The sequence below is a fragment of the Sus scrofa genome, chromosome 7, assembly GCF_054392235.1.
Source record: "Sus scrofa isolate SSC_HxYL_T2T_F1_AM1 chromosome 7, Sscrofa_HxYL_maternal_Yorkshire_Landrace_v2.0, whole genome shotgun sequence".
Taxonomy (NCBI): domain Eukaryota; kingdom Metazoa; phylum Chordata; class Mammalia; order Artiodactyla; family Suidae; genus Sus; species Sus scrofa.
In genome coordinates this window covers 55,713,349-55,726,379 of record NC_139389.1, presented here as the reverse complement: position 1 = coordinate 55,726,379, position 13,031 = coordinate 55,713,349, and the positions used below count along the sequence as shown (strand labels likewise).

The window sequence follows — 13,031 nt, the reverse complement described above, 5'->3', positions numbered from 1 at the left end:
CACGCGGCCCGTATCCGGAGAGCCAGACAGCATCCAGCGCCGGACGAAGCACACCATCCCTGATTCCTAGAGAAGTCCGAGTCCCAACGAGGCCGAGGGTCCTCTTCAGCCCTGTCCCCGTGGCCACGCTTAGGAGGCCTTTGAATGACAGCCCCTGGGCGGAGTGTGGCAAAGAAGGTGCCCTCCCACGGGGTGGGTGTGTCCGGCCCTTTGGTCAACCGCTGCGGACCCCAAGGTCCACGGCATCCCCAAAGAACCCTGGAATGACCATCAGACCCAGCACTACCCCTCACGGCCCTGTCTCCAAAAACACGTCCGCTTCCACAACTTAAACGCCCCCACTAGGTTCAGGCAGCCCTCTGCCCAGGAGCAACGCAAGGAAACACATTCGATGTCCATGGACAGATGATCGGACTAGGAAGCAGACGTCCCCAGACACAACGGAAGTGGATTCAGCCACCCAAGTGCGCAGACACAGGGGCCGGTGGCAACCACACTGTCGGACAGAGAAATGCTCCCACGGAACCAAATAGGTCTGTGAGACAGACACATACCATGTGCACCTCCGTCCCTCTCGAATCGTACCGATGGCACCCAGGAACCTTCCTACAGGAAAGAAACCCTTGGACTGCCATACCGATGGGGGTTGCCGCATGGGAGGGGGAGGGCGTGGGAGTGCTGGGATTGGGGAGGTCCTAGATCCAAACCCTTGCCCTTGCAGTGGGTCCCAGGGACATCCTGCTGTGCAACAGAAGGGACGACATCTAGTCACTGTCCTTGGAACCCAAGGGAGGAGCATGGGAGAAAAACAGGAGGGATGGACATGTCCGATGGGATCACTCTGGGGCGAACCTGCAAAGGATGCCCTTCGAGTCGGCGACAGTCCAGAAAGAGCCATGACAACAAAAACCCCAAGAAAGCATCTCAGCCTGCACCGAGGAAGGCGTCCGGGTCGAGACGGCTGCCCCTCGCTCGGCAAAAGAGACAGACCGAAGGACTCCGCGGATTCGGTCAAGCTCTCCAAGCCTAGCCACATCGGACCCGACCTAACGACCGGGCGTGGATGAAGTCACGAGGAGAGAGACGTGATTCCCTTTGAACTGATTCACTCGCCGAGTTATCTTCCTGCACACACGTGCGGCATGCAGATCCACTCTGCTCTGCCAAAGGCTCCACTCCTACGCTGGACATCCCCAGCCTGGCACTTCAAACCCACTCACACCTGAGGCATTGTGTCAGCAGAGATTCGGGATCGATATGTCTATCCATTTCCTTAGCTATTTCTCCTATTGTGTGTGTGTGTGTGTGTGTGTGTGTGTGTGTGTGTGTGTGTGTACATCCATGAAGAGAGAGAGCGAGAGAGACTGAGAGAGTGTGAGAGAGAAAGAGAGACTGACATGGACGCATGTCTTTATCCATTCAGCTCATTGGTTGCAATCGCTCTTCTTACGTTTCCCATTGATTTGGGGGCCCCCTGACACACGGAGTTGCGGTCTGGCCAGTGCTCTATCACCCAAGGCAGCCCTGGCCCCCGCCACAGCACTGACCGGGAGAGACCCTTCAGCCTGGCAGCCACGTGGGAACTCCCTGAGAGCTTGCTGGAGGAGACCAATCCACCACAGTCCTTAACTCATCAGACCTGGACTCGGCCAGGCCTCCATAGCCTGGTGCCCTCCTGACAAGGGAGGCTCCTCCGGAGAGGCGAGAAGGACACTTCCCTCAGCCTCCCGAGTGCACCCATGCACGGGGCTTAGCCCAGCTGCCCACGCTCTTGCCACCGAAGCCCCGCCCCCCCATGCAGTCCTCGGCACCCCCCTCCTTCTCACTTACCGACGCAACCCCTGATGGGGAGGGGCTTGACCAGGGCCAGCTTCTCACGGTCCAATCCCGAGGCTGTGCGGGTCTGGGCGCCTGCCTCGAGAGGACCCCCGGGCACGCCAACACCCAGGACATGCTTCAAGCCTTCGAAACCCACTGCCACCCCACCAGGCTGCCCATCCACCGCCAAATCCGGAAGGCACACCTCTGCCCTCCGCCTGACAGGAGGTGTCTTGCAGGAGAGAGTCCCTGGGGCCCAGGACACAGCCGCACATCCTCTGGGTGCTTGCCGTGGGTGCGCTCCGCTCAACACTCCATCCGCCCCAAGGCGGGGCCTGCCCATTTGGAGCCTTGCAGCTCTCACCTGTTCCAGCCTCCTCCTCGGAGCCGCACCTGGGGCCAGAAGGGGCTCGGGCGCCCTCGTGTGGACATCTGCTCGAACAGCCCCTCGCAGGCTTTCCTCTCTCTGGCTCAGCAGTCCCTGGGGCTGCATTGTCTGGGGCCCAGAGGATGGTGGGCTCTCCTTCCCCTCCGCTCTCAGGAAAGACCAAGAAGGGCCCTGCCACGTGGCAACTCGCTCTCGCGCTCTCTCGCTCTCGCTCACTCTCGCTCTCGCTCTCTCTCGCTCTCAAGGCCTTTCGGGGTGCAGAGGCCAACCTCCACCGGGCCTCGCCCTGGAAACCCTTCTCTCCACATCCGCCAGGGCCTGCCAGCCTGCTTCCTTTTGGATAGAGCCTTGCCCACAGGTATGGAGGAAGATGGGTGCGTGTGAGGATGGAACGAGTATGTCTGTCTGCCTTTTTCCCCTTTGATTCCTTCCTTCGTCCCGTTCAGTCTGGCCTGGAGGCTTTCCTTCTTCCTTGTCTGTTCTGGCCGGTTGTCTCTTTCCCTTCTCTCTCCAAATGGATTGACCCCACCTGGAGTGCGCCCGATTGGGATCCCCATCCATGTCTGCCAAGGCGCGGTGCTGACCCAACCCACCCCACCGACCAAGTCAGCCCCTCTCCCAAGGGGGCCAGAAGGGAGCCCAGGGAGCCCTTTCTTGGGATCAGGTCATAGCGCAGCTTGCATAGGCCCGGCCTGCCTCTAGCTCACACCCTCTCAGCCGGTGCCTAGAAGGAAGAGAAGAGCCTCCCAAGGAAAGGCAAAGGGGGGTTCCTGAGCCCTCGGGAGAGACTCTGCCCCGCGCTTGGCACCGCTGCTCTCCCTGAGAGCTCCGTCCGTTTTGGCCCCTGCCGTGCACGCCTCACGCCTCGCAGGCACAGTGCGCGCACCCCGAAACCCAGGTCACGCTGGGCTTCCCAGTGGAACAGCTCAAGCACTCAAACCAGGAAGGAGAACCCAAAACCACCAACCCAGGTGACACGTGGGGCGGAGGCCTGAATCCACGCGGCCCGTATCCGGAGAGCCAGACGGCATCCAGCGCCGGACGAAGCACACCATCCCTGATTCCTAGAGAAGTCCGAGTCCCAACGAGGCCGAGGGTCCTCTTCAGCCCTGTCCCCGTGGCCACGCTTAGGAGGCCTTTGAATGACAGCCCCTGGGCGGAGTGTGGCAAAGAAGGTGCCCTCCCACGGGGTGGGTGTGTCCGGCCCTTTGGTCAACCGCTGCGGACCCCAAGGTCCACGGCATCCCCAAAGAACCCTGGAATGACCATCAGACCCAGCACTACCCCTCACGGCCCTGTCTCCAAAAACACGTCCGCTTCCACAACTTAAACGCCCCCACTAGGTTCAGGCAGCCCTCTGCCCAGGAGCAACGCAAGGAAACACATTCGATGTCCATGGACAGATGATCGGACTAGGAAGCAGACGTCCCCAGACACAACGGAAGTGGATTCAGCCACCCAAGTGCGCAGACACAGGGGCCGGTGGCAACCACACTGTCGGACAGAGAAATGCTCCCACGGAACCAAATAGGTCTGTGAGACAGACACATACCATGTGCACCTCCGTCCCTCTCGAATCGTACCGATGGCACCCAGGAACCTTCCTACAGGAAAGAAACCCTTGGACTGCCATACCGATGGGGGTTGCCGCATGGGAGGGGGAGGGCGTGGGAGTGCTGGGATTGGGGAGGTCCTAGATCCAAACCCTTGCCCTTGCAGTGGGTCCCAGGGACATCCTGCTGTGCAACAGAAGGGACGACATCTAGTCACTGTCCTTGGAACCCAAGGGAGGAGCATGGGAGAAAAACAGGAGGGATGGACATGTCCGATGGGATCACTCTGGGGCGAACCTGCAAAGGATGCCCTTCGAGTCGGCGACAGTCCAGAAAGAGCCATGACAACAAAAACCCCAAGAAAGCATCTCAGCCTGCACCGAGGAAGGCGTCCGGGTCGAGACGGCTGCCCCTCGCTCGGCAAAAGAGACAGACCGAAGGACTCCGCGGATTCGGTCAAGCTCTCCAAGCCTAGCCACATCGGACCCGACCTAACGACCGGGCGTGGATGAAGTCACGAGGAGAGAGACGTGATTCCCTTTGAACTGATTCACTCGCCGAGTTATCTTCCTGCACACACGTGCGGCATGCAGATCCACTCTGCTCTGCCAAAGGCTCCACTCCTACGCTGGACATCCCCAGCCTGGCACTTCAAACCCACTCACACCCGAGGCATTGTGTCAGCAGAGATTCGGGATCGATATGTCTATCCATTTCCTTAGCTATTTCTCCTATTGTGTGTGTGTGTGTGTGTGTGTGTGTGTGTGTGTGTGTACATCCATGAAGAGAGAGAGCGAGAGAGAGAGAGCGAGAGAGACTGAGAGAGTGTGAGAGAGAAAGAGAGACTGACATGGACGCATGTCTTTATCCATTCAGCTCATTGGTTGCAATCGCTCTTCTTACGTTTCCCATTGATTTGGGGGCCCCCTGACACACGGAGTTGCGGTCTGGCCAGTGCTCTATCACCCAAGGCAGCCCTGGCCCCCGCCACAGCACTGACCGGGAGAGACCCTTCAGCCTGGCAGCCACGTGGGAACTCCCTGAGAGCTTGCTGGAGGAGACCAATCCACCACAGTCCTTAACTCATCAGACCTGGACTCGGCCAGGCCTCCATAGCCTGGTGCCCTCCTGACAAGGGAGGCTCCTCCGGAGAGGCGAGAAGGACACTTCCCTCAGCCTCCCGAGTGCACCCATGCACGGGGCTTAGCCCAGCTGCCCACGCTCTTGCCACCGAAGCCCCGCCCCCCCATGCAGTCCTCGGCACCCCCCTCCTTCTCACTTACCGACGCAACCCCTGATGGGGAGGGGCTTGACCAGGGCCAGCTTCTCACGGTCCAATCCCGAGGCTGTGCGGGTCTGGGCGCCTGCCTCGAGAGGACCCCCGGGCACGCCAACACCCAGGACATGCTTCAAGCCTTCGAAACCCACTGCCACCCCACCAGGCTGCCCATCCACCGCCAAATCCGGAAGGCACACCTCTGCCCTCCGCCTGACAGGAGGTGTCTTGCAGGAGAGAGTCCCTGGGGCCCAGGACACAGCCGCACATCCTCTGGGTGCTTGCCGTGGGTGCGCTCCGCTCAACACTCCATCCGCCCCAAGGCGGGGCCTGCCCATTTGGAGCCTTGCAGCTCTCACCTGTTCCAGCCTCCTCCTCGGAGCCGCACCTGGGGCCAGAAGGGGCTCGGGCGCCCTCGTGTGGACATCTGCTCGAACAGCCCCTCGCAGGCTTTCCTCTCTCTGGCTCAGCAGTCCCTGGGGCTGCATTGTCTGGGGCCCAGAGGATGGTGGGCTCTCCTTCCCCTCCGCTCTCAGGAAAGACCAAGAAGGGCCCTGCCACGTGGCAACTCGCTCTCGCGCTCTCTCGCTCTCGCTCTCGCTCGCTCTCGCTCTCTCTCGCTCTCAAGGCCTTTCGGGGTGCAGAGGCCAACCTCCACCGGGCCTCGCCCTGGAAACCCTTCTCTCCACATCCGCCAGGGCCTGCCAGCCTGCTTCCTTTTGGATAGAGCCTTGCCCACAGGTATGGAGGAAGATGGGTGCGTGTGAGGATGGAACGAGTATGTCTGTCTGCCTTTTTCCCCTTTGATTCCTTCCTTCGTCCCGTTCAGTCTGGCCTGGAGGCTTTCCTTCTTCCTTGTCTGTTCTGGCCGGTTGTCTCTTTCCCTTCTCTCTCCAAATGGATTGACCCCACCTGGAGTGCGCCCGATTGGGATCCCCATCCATGTCGGCCAAGGCGCGGTGCTGACCCAACCCACCCCACCGACCAAGTCAGCCCCTCTCCCAAGGGGGCCAGAAGGGAGCCCAGGGAGCCCTTTCTTGGGATCAGGTCATAGCGCAGCTTGCATAGGCCCGGCCTGCCTCTAGCTCACACCCTCTCAGCCGGTGCCTAGAAGGAAGAGAAGAGCCTCCCAAGGAAAGGCAAAGGGGGGTTCCTGAGCCCTCGGGAGAGACTCTGCCCCGCGCTTGGCACCGCTGCTCTCCCTGAGAGCTCCGTCCGTTTTGGCCCCTGCCGTGCACGCCTCACGCCTCGCAGGCACAGTGCGCGCACCCCGAAACCCAGGTCACGCTGGGCTTCCCAGTGGAACAGCTCAAGCACTCAAACCAGGAAGGAGAACCCAAAACCACCAACCCAGGTGACACGTGGGGCGGAGGCCTGAATCCACGCGGCCCGTATCCGGAGAGCCAGACGGCATCCAGCGCCGGACGAAGCACACCATCCCTGATTCCTAGAGAAGTCCGAGTCCCAACGAGGCCGAGGGTCCTCTTCAGCCCTGTCCCCGTGGCCACGCTTAGGAGGCCTTTGAATGACAGCCCCTGGGCGGAGTGTGGCAAAGAAGGTGCCCTCCCACGGGGTGGGTGTGTCCGGCCCTTTGGTCAACCGCTGCGGACCCCAAGGTCCACGGCATCCCCAAAGAACCCTGGAATGACCATCAGACCCAGCACTACCCCTCACGGCCCTGTCTCCAAAAACACGTCCGCTTCCACAACTTAAACGCCCCCACTAGGTTCAGGCAGCCCTCTGCCCAGGAGCAACGCAAGGAAACACATTCGATGTCCATGGACAGATGATCGGACTAGGAAGCAGACGTCCCCAGACACAACGGAAGTGGATTCAGCCACCCAAGTGCGCAGACACAGGGGCCGGTGGCAACCACACTGTCGGACAGAGAAATGCTCCCACGGAACCAAATAGGTCTGTGAGACAGACACATACCATGTGCACCTCCGTCCCTCTCGAATCGTACCGATGGCACCCAGGAACCTTCCTACAGGAAAGAAACCCTTGGACTGCCATACCGATGGGGGTTGCCGCATGGGAGGGGGAGGGCGTGGGAGTGCTGGGATTGGGGAGGTCCTAGATCCAAACCCTTGCCCTTGCAGTGGGTCCCAGGGACATCCTGCTGTGCAACAGAAGGGACGACATCTAGTCACTGTCCTTGGAACCCAAGGGAGGAGCATGGGAGAAAAACAGGAGGGATGGACATGTCCGATGGGATCACTCTGGGGCGAACCTGCAAAGGATGCCCTTCGAGTCGGCGACAGTCCAGAAAGAGCCATGACAACAAAAACCCCAAGAAAGCATCTCAGCCTGCACCGAGGAAGGCGTCCGGGTCGAGACGGCTGCCCCTCGCTCGGCAAAAGAGACAGACCGAAGGACTCCGCGGATTCGGTCAAGCTCTCCAAGCCTAGCCACATCGGACCCGACCTAACGACCGGGCGTGGATGAAGTCACGAGGAGAGAGACGTGATTCCCTTTGAACTGATTCACTCGCCGAGTTATCTTCCTGCACACACGTGCGGCATGCAGATCCACTCTGCTCTGCCAAAGGCTCCACTCCTACGCTGGACATCCCCAGCCTGGCACTTCAAACCCACTCACACCCGAGGCATTGTGTCAGCAGAGATTCGGGATCGATATGTCTATCCATTTCCTTAGCTATTTCTCCTATTGTGTGTGTGTGTGTGTGTGTGTGTGTGTGTGTGTGTGTACATCCATGAAGAGAGAGAGCGAGAGAGAGAGAGCGAGAGAGACTGAGAGAGTGTGAGAGAGAAAGAGAGACTGACATGGACGCATGTCTTTATCCATTCAGCTCATTGGTTGCAATCGCTCTTCTTACGTTTCCCATTGATTTGGGGGCCCCCTGACACACGGAGTTGCGGTCTGGCCAGTGCTCTATCACCCAAGGCAGCCCTGGCCCCCGCCACAGCACTGACCGGGAGAGACCCTTCAGCCTGGCAGCCACGTGGGAACTCCCTGAGAGCTTGCTGGAGGAGACCAATCCACCACAGTCCTTAACTCATCAGACCTGGACTCGGCCAGGCCTCCATAGCCTGGTGCCCTCCTGACAAGGGAGGCTCCTCCGGAGAGGCGAGAAGGACACTTCCCTCAGCCTCCCGAGTGCACCCATGCACGGGGCTTAGCCCAGCTGCCCACGCTCTTGCCACCGAAGCCCCGCCCCCCCATGCAGTCCTCGGCACCCCCCTCCTTCTCACTTACCGACGCAACCCCTGATGGGGAGGGGCTTGACCAGGGCCAGCTTCTCACGGTCCAATCCCGAGGCTGTGCGGGTCTGGGCGCCTGCCTCGAGAGGACCCCCGGGCACGCCAACACCCAGGACATGCTTCAAGCCTTCGAAACCCACTGCCACCCCACCAGGCTGCCCATCCACCGCCAAATCCGGAAGGCACACCTCTGCCCTCCGCCTGACAGGAGGTGTCTTGCAGGAGAGAGTCCCTGGGGCCCAGGACACAGCCGCACATCCTCTGGGTGCTTGCCGTGGGTGCGCTCCGCTCAACACTCCATCCGCCCCAAGGCGGGGCCTGCCCATTTGGAGCCTTGCAGCTCTCACCTGTTCCAGCCTCCTCCTCGGAGCCGCACCTGGGGCCAGAAGGGGCTCGGGCGCCCTCGTGTGGACATCTGCTCGAACAGCCCCTCGCAGGCTTTCCTCTCTCTGGCTCAGCAGTCCCTGGGGCTGCATTGTCTGGGGCCCAGAGGATGGTGGGCTCTCCTTCCCCTCCGCTCTCAGGAAAGACCAAGAAGGGCCCTGCCACGTGGCAACTCGCTCTCGCGCTCTCTCGCTCTCGCTCTCGCTCGCTCTCGCTCTCTCTCGCTCTCAAGGCCTTTCGGGGTGCAGAGGCCAACCTCCACCGGGCCTCGCCCTGGAAACCCTTCTCTCCACATCCGCCAGGGCCTGCCAGCCTGCTTCCTTTTGGATAGAGCCTTGCCCACAGGTATGGAGGAAGATGGGTGCGTGTGAGGATGGAACGAGTATGTCTGTCTGCCTTTTTCCCCTTTGATTCCTTCCTTCGTCCCGTTCAGTCTGGCCTGGAGGCTTTCCTTCTTCCTTGTCTGTTCTGGCCGGTTGTCTCTTTCCCTTCTCTCTCCAAATGGATTGACCCCACCTGGAGTGCGCCCGATTGGGATCCCCATCCATGTCGGCCAAGGCGCGGTGCTGACCCAACCCACCCCACCGACCAAGTCAGCCCCTCTCCCAAGGGGGCCAGAAGGGAGCCCAGGGAGCCCTTTCTTGGGATCAGGTCATAGCGCAGCTTGCATAGGCCCGGCCTGCCTCTAGCTCACACCCTCTCAGCCGGTGCCTAGAAGGAAGAGAAGAGCCTCCCAAGGAAAGGCAAAGGGGGGTTCCTGAGCCCTCGGGAGAGACTCTGCCCCGCGCTTGGCACCGCTGCTCTCCCTGAGAGCTCCGTCCGTTTTGGCCCCTGCCGTGCACGCCTCACGCCTCGCAGGCACAGTGCGCGCACCCCGAAACCCAGGTCACGCTGGGCTTCCCAGTGGAACAGCTCAAGCACTCAAACCAGGAAGGAGAACCCAAAACCACCAACCCAGGTGACACGTGGGGCGGAGGCCTGAATCCACGCGGCCCGTATCCGGAGAGCCAGACGGCATCCAGCGCCGGACGAAGCACACCATCCCTGATTCCTAGAGAAGTCCGAGTCCCAACGAGGCCGAGGGTCCTCTTCAGCCCTGTCCCCGTGGCCACGCTTAGGAGGCCTTTGAATGACAGCCCCTGGGCGGAGTGTGGCAAAGAAGGTGCCCTCCCACGGGGTGGGTGTGTCCGGCCCTTTGGTCAACCGCTGCGGACCCCAAGGTCCACGGCATCCCCAAAGAACCCTGGAATGACCATCAGACCCAGCACTACCCCTCACGGCCCTGTCTCCAAAAACACGTCCGCTTCCACAACTTAAACGCCCCCACTAGGTTCAGGCAGCCCTCTGCCCAGGAGCAACGCAAGGAAACACATTCGATGTCCATGGACAGATGATCGGACTAGGAAGCAGACGTCCCCAGACACAACGGAAGTGGATTCAGCCACCCAAGTGCGCAGACACAGGGGCCGGTGGCAACCACACTGTCGGACAGAGAAATGCTCCCACGGAACCAAATAGGTCTGTGAGACAGACACATACCATGTGCACCTCCGTCCCTCTCGAATCGTACCGATGGCACCCAGGAACCTTCCTACAGGAAAGAAACCCTTGGACTGCCATACCGATGGGGGTTGCCGCATGGGAGGGGGAGGGCGTGGGAGTGCTGGGATTGGGGAGGTCCTAGATCCAAACCCTTGCCCTTGCAGTGGGTCCCAGGGACATCCTGCTGTGCAACAGAAGGGACGACATCTAGTCACTGTCCTTGGAACCCAAGGGAGGAGCATGGGAGAAAAACAGGAGGGATGGACATGTCCGATGGGATCACTCTGGGGCGAACCTGCAAAGGATGCCCTTCGAGTCGGCGACAGTCCAGAAAGAGCCATGACAACAAAAACCCCAAGAAAGCATCTCAGCCTGCACCGAGGAAGGCGTCCGGGTCGAGACGGCTGCCCCTCGCTCGGCAAAAGAGACAGACCGAAGGACTCCGCGGATTCGGTCAAGCTCTCCAAGCCTAGCCACATCGGACCCGACCTAACGACCGGGCGTGGATGAAGTCACGAGGAGAGAGACGTGATTCCCTTTGAACTGATTCACTCGCCGAGTTATCTTCCTGCACACACGTGCGGCATGCAGATCCACTCTGCTCTGCCAAAGGCTCCACTCCTACGCTGGACATCCCCAGCCTGGCACTTCAAACCCACTCACACCCGAGGCATTGTGTCAGCAGAGATTCGGGATCGATATGTCTATCCATTTCCTTAGCTATTTCTCCTATTGTGTGTGTGTGTGTGTGTGTGTGTGTGTGTGTGTGTGTACATCCATGAAGAGAGAGAGCGAGAGAGAGAGAGCGAGAGAGACTGAGAGAGTGTGAGAGAGAAAGAGAGACTGACATGGACGCATGTCTTTATCCATTCAGCTCATTGGTTGCAATCGCTCTTCTTACGTTTCCCATTGATTTGGGGGCCCCCTGACACACGGAGTTGCGGTCTGGCCAGTGCTCTATCACCCAAGGCAGCCCTGGCCCCCGCCACAGCACTGACCGGGAGAGACCCTTCAGCCTGGCAGCCACGTGGGAACTCCCTGAGAGCTTGCTGGAGGAGACCAATCCACCACAGTCCTTAACTCATCAGACCTGGACTCGGCCAGGCCTCCATAGCCTGGTGCCCTCCTGACAAGGGAGGCTCCTCCGGAGAGGCGAGAAGGACACTTCCCTCAGCCTCCCGAGTGCACCCATGCACGGGGCTTAGCCCAGCTGCCCACGCTCTTGCCACCGAAGCCCCGCCCCCCCATGCAGTCCTCGGCACCCCCCTCCTTCTCACTTACCGACGCAACCCCTGATGGGGAGGGGCTTGACCAGGGCCAGCTTCTCACGGTCCAATCCCGAGGCTGTGCGGGTCTGGGCGCCTGCCTCGAGAGGACCCCCGGGCACGCCAACACCCAGGACATGCTTCAAGCCTTCGAAACCCACTGCCACCCCACCAGGCTGCCCATCCACCGCCAAATCCGGAAGGCACACCTCTGCCCTCCGCCTGACAGGAGGTGTCTTGCAGGAGAGAGTCCCTGGGGCCCAGGACACAGCCGCACATCCTCTGGGTGCTTGCCGTGGGTGCGCTCCGCTCAACACTCCATCCGCCCCAAGGCGGGGCCTGCCCATTTGGAGCCTTGCAGCTCTCACCTGTTCCAGCCTCCTCCTCGGAGCCGCACCTGGGGCCAGAAGGGGCTCGGGCGCCCTCGTGTGGACATCTGCTCGAACAGCCCCTCGCAGGCTTTCCTCTCTCTGGCTCAGCAGTCCCTGGGGCTGCATTGTCTGGGGCCCAGAGGATGGTGGGCTCTCCTTCCCCTCCGCTCTCAGGAAAGACCAAGAAGGGCCCTGCCACGTGGCAACTCGCTCTCGCGCTCTCTCGCTCTCGCTCTCGCTCGCTCTCGCTCTCTCTCGCTCTCAAGGCCTTTCGGGGTGCAGAGGCCAACCTCCACCGGGCCTCGCCCTGGAAACCCTTCTCTCCACATCCGCCAGGGCCTGCCAGCCTGCTTCCTTTTGGATAGAGCCTTGCCCACAGGTATGGAGGAAGATGGGTGCGTGTGAGGATGGAACGAGTATGTCTGTCTGCCTTTTTCCCCTTTGATTCCTTCCTTCGTCCCGTTCAGTCTGGCCTGGAGGCTTTCCTTCTTCCTTGTCTGTTCTGGCCGGTTGTCTCTTTCCCTTCTCTCTCCAAATGGATTGACCCCACCTGGAGTGCGCCCGATTGGGATCCCCATCCATGTCGGCCAAGGCGCGGTGCTGACCCAACCCACCCCACCGACCAAGTCAGCCCCTCTCCCAAGGGGGCCAGAAGGGAGCCCAGGGAGCCCTTTCTTGGGATCAGGTCATAGCGCAGCTTGCATAGGCCCGGCCTGCCTCTAGCTCACACCCTCTCAGCCGGTGCCTAGAAGGAAGAGAAGAGCCTCCCAAGGAAAGGCAAAGGGGGGTTCCTGAGCCCTCGGGAGAGACTCTGCCCCGCGCTTGGCACCGCTGCTCTCCCTGAGAGCTCCGTCCGTTTTGGCCCCTGCCGTGCACGCCTCACGCCTCGCAGGCACAGTGCGCGCACCCCGAAACCCAGGTCACGCTGGGCTTCCCAGTGGAACAGCTCAAGCACTCAAACCAGGAAGGAGAACCCAAAACCACCAACCCAGGTGACACGTGGGGCGGAGGCCTGAATCCACGCGGCCCGTATCCGGAGAGCCAGACGGCATCCAGCGCCGGACGAAGCACACCATCCCTGATTCCTAGAGAAGTCCGAGTCCCAACGAGGCCGAGGGTCCTCTTCAGCCCTGTCCCCGTGGCCACGCTTAGGAGGCCTTTGAATGACAGCCCCTGGGCGGAGTGTGGCAAAGAAGGTGCCCTCCCACGG

At 60.9% G+C, this 13,031-nt stretch overlaps 1 long non-coding RNA gene across 1 annotated transcript in view; it reads right to left on the bottom strand.

Annotated features, from left to right (window-relative positions):
* LOC146401594 (uncharacterized) overlaps positions 1-13,031 on the bottom strand; it is a 154,276-nt gene that overhangs the window by 107,368 nt on the left and 33,877 nt on the right. The window lies entirely within an intron of this gene.